General features: G+C 34.5%; 1 long non-coding RNA gene across 1 annotated transcript; it reads right to left on the bottom strand.

The window, feature by feature from the left end:
- Positions 1 to 491: 491 nt before the first annotated feature.
- On the bottom strand, positions 492 to 3,619 carry LOC120089426 (uncharacterized). Its single transcript, XR_005485171.2, has 2 exons — positions 830 to 3,619; positions 492 to 725 (listed from the first exon to the last, which is right to left on the bottom strand). It is a non-coding gene; the product is annotated as an uncharacterized LOC120089426 (long non-coding RNA).
- Positions 3,620 to 3,858: the final 239 nt, after the last annotated feature.

Here is a 3,858-nt window from a genome sequence, read left to right as displayed (position 1 = left end):
ACTTCAGCCTTATACTTCTTGAACTTTTCAAGGGCTTCAGACTTATGACCCATTAAGTATAAGTAACCATATCTTGAATAGTCATCTATAAAAGATATGCATTATTCGTAACTTCATCGAGCTTTTACATTCATTGGACCACAATGATTTGAATGTATCAACTCTAAGGGTTCTTTGACCCTATAGCCTTTTCCAATAAAAGGTCTTTTACACATTTTTCTCTCAAGACAAGATTCATAAGGTGGTAATGAATCATTTTCTAACTTATTTAGAAGTCCATTCTTTACCAAACGACCAATTCTATCGACGTTTATGTGACCTGGTCTTAAGTGCCAAAGATATATATTATTACTTTTAGGAGAAATACGTTGTCTTTTTTTATTGAGTATTAGTAGTTTTAAACATCTCATGATTTAAAAGTGTTTTTTATTTCAGTTGGTCTTAACACATATAAGTTGTTTTCTAATTTAGGAGAACAAATATGTACACCATTTTTCGAAATGAACGCTTCATTTATTGAAAAATTCTTTCTTATCTTGGGAAATAGATACTAAGATACTAAGTTCTTTCTTATCTTGGGAAATTGCCAATAGATTTTCTAATAAAAGAAATTTATTTCCATAAAATAATTTTTCATCTCCCACTGCACGAGCTGAAACGACGTCTCCCGTTCTGACCCTGAGCGTCATCTCACCCTCTTCCAGCTGCTGAAAGGAGTTATTTCCCTATAAAGAAGAGCAAACATGATTAGCTGCTCCTAAATCAATTATCCAAGCAAACTCATCATGCTCAATAAGGTATGTTTCTAAAACAAGTAAATCAAATTTACCTTTCTTTTCCTTCTTCTTTTTAGCGAGGTACTTAGGGCAGTTTTTTTTTCCAGTGTCCATCCACGTTGCAGTGAAAAAAAATGCTCTTGTCAGCAACCTTGGCCTTTCCCTTGCCTTTGTGAATAGTAGCAAGAGCCTTCCCCTTGTTTCCTTTCTTGTTCTTAATCTTCTTAGAAGCAAAAGATTGAGATACAACTTTAGTCACAGAGGATGAACCCTTGTGGAACTTTCTTTTGGAATGGGTAACATCTGCCTCTCCTTCTATTTGTCCCTTGTTTTCCAGAAAAGATTGAAAAAGTTGTAGCTCATTCAGGAGACTAGTCAGGTCGAATTGAATTTTGTTCATCATCGCATTACTACGAAATTGAAGAAAACTCTTCGAAAGAGATTCCAGGATGAACGAAACTTGACTACACTCGTCTATAACCGCTCCATTTTCCTCTGCAATTCTTAAATTGGACCATCATGTCCAGGACATGTTCCCGAACAGATATGCCCTCTTTCATGCGACAAATGTAAATGTACTTGAAGGCATCATGGTGGCATTAGTAGAACGGCTGTCTAAACATATCTTGGAGAGATTCCATAATCTCTCTCGCCGTGTCCATAACCTCATGTTGGCCAAGATATAAACTCATACCTTTTCATTTGCCTTTGTCCAGCGATCATAAGCATCCTTTATCGCTTGGGATGCATTACGAGTAAGGGCCGGAGGACATTCCTCTGTTAAGATAAACCACAGATTGTCTACAACAAGAATTGTATTCAACTTGGACTTCCACATAGAATAATTTTTACCGGTTAATTTTTCATTTTTAAGTAGTGCTATTATAGAGGAAAACATTATTGAAAAAAAACAATGACCATATTAGTTATCTTTGCCTTAACCCATCACACAAGCAAATAAATGCATAAAATCCCAAAACAAGTAATCAAAGAACCCTAAGAAACTATTGATTTAGTTTTGCAATGATGCTTTAGAAGTTTAGTGTAACCGCCACCGAAGGGTGATCAACTACTCATCCTCTGAAATGAGACAATTCTCAGCTAAATCTAATACCAGAATAACTCATATTCCTATAGACTTTAGCCACCGTTGTTCGGTCAAGGGTTTATTAACACATTTAACTCATCCCCGTAAGTGTAACCCTCCCACTTTTAGATCTCAAAGGTACGTACCAACAGGTTATCATTAGGAAAGACAATTGTTGGTAATTAACCTGAGAAACCCTATCCTTTCCAAGAGTTCATGGTATTACGAATCCTATGATCAGACCCTCCAAAGGGATGGCTACTCCAGGGTGACATGTAGGCAGATCATAGACATCTCATGATGTGACCGAGGGGCGGAAACTGAGGGATACGTTGACACATGTCCCACTCCCACTTACTATAGACACTTTCCCCATTCACCTTGTTATCGACCCATACAAACACTTTCCGAGGAGAGGCCGTGCCTAAGGCGACAAAAAGCTGAGTATGGATCTCACTTTGTGAATATAGGGACGTAGGAGCAAAACGTGATTTTAAATATCTCATTTTGTAATTTTTCTCCCACTAAAGTGTCCTACCGTATTTTTTATGGTTTATTTAACTTAGATAAATCTAGCTAAGTAATCTTTCTAAGTTTATTCTTATTATAACACTTATATATATATATAAAAAAAAAATCTATGTTCTAAGTGAATTAAACTCCTTTAATCAACCTAGTGACAATGCATGCTAACATCAAACTATGATTAATTCAATTCAAGTTCCAGGTCAGTTCCCAGGTAAGAGGTGTTCCATTAACTGTTAACTTAAAAACCCCAGCCTTAGACATAACTTCACCAGTAGAGTTCCCTTATAATCATAGTAATGTTTTTCCTACTTAGTTCATTAAAATTATTTTTAAAAACTAAGAGAAAAAATTCTAATCCTATGTCTAGTTAATTTTAGCCATTTTAAAATTAATTTATTAACCTTATGATCCTATGTTTGTATGCAATTCTTAATTATAGATTGATGGTTTCTAATCATTAAGTTGAGGGAAAAAAATAATTTTTAATGATTAGCCCTATAATCATGCTGTTATATGGTTTTAATTAATAAACAAACCATATAACATGCATTGCATAATTTAATATAACAATTGCATTAATAGTATGGATGTGACATGCTTAATGCATATTGATTTTCATATAAAAAAAATATAACACTTTATATAAATGCAAACATGAAAATCAATTAAGTATGCTCAAAACTTTATAATAAATATAACTCTTTATATTTATCTAAGTAATTATATGCTTAATGCTTTGTTAATTTCAAATATATATATATATATAACAATTATATTAGTAAAGAAATTAACCTATCATGCATAAACTATATATTATAACATTTAAATATAAAAATGCATGAATATGTTTAACCTAAGGTGGGATTATGTCTAAATGACACCCATAAAGCATTTAAATAGCTAATGAACCGGTTAATTGGCCCATATGATAAAATTAAAGCAAAAAATTACATTAATTTTACTAATTTTATCCTAAGTAGTCTTCAACCGCACCCAAACCGGACCAGAAGAGCTCGAACCCTGAACAAAGCTTTCAAAAAGGGGCCAAAACCGCTTGAACAGGGCTAAAAAAATGTAGGCCAAAAACCACAAAAAGGTCAAAAATGCCAAAAAACGGTCAAAATCGGACTGCCGAAAATTGGTCAAACCTCAAACCGCGCCTCCTGACGTCACGCTTACGTCATCCGTGACATTGAAGTCAACAACCAAACTAGAAGAATTTCGAACCGGGTGAACCTTGAACTGGACCGCGTGAATCGTTGAGGTTGATTTCACAATGATGTCAGCCTTTCCACTTTGCAGCCGCCATTTTCCTATTCCAATTTTTTCTCTAATTGCAGCCACTGTATTCCTATGTTTTTGGTCAAAATTGATTTCAATCTTCATCGTTCTTCAACCTGATTGTAGACACGGACTTACAGACTCGATTTACATTAAAATGCCCAAAACGCATGGGCCCTTACATGA

The sequence above is a fragment of the Benincasa hispida genome, chromosome 1 (genome assembly GCF_027475165.1).
Source record: "Benincasa hispida cultivar pf3 chromosome 1, pf3_genome.v1.1, whole genome shotgun sequence".
Taxonomy (NCBI): Eukaryota; Viridiplantae; Streptophyta; class Magnoliopsida; order Cucurbitales; family Cucurbitaceae; genus Benincasa; species Benincasa hispida.
Note: the sequence above shows the minus strand (reverse complement) of the source record. Positions and strands in the feature narration are given on the sequence as shown.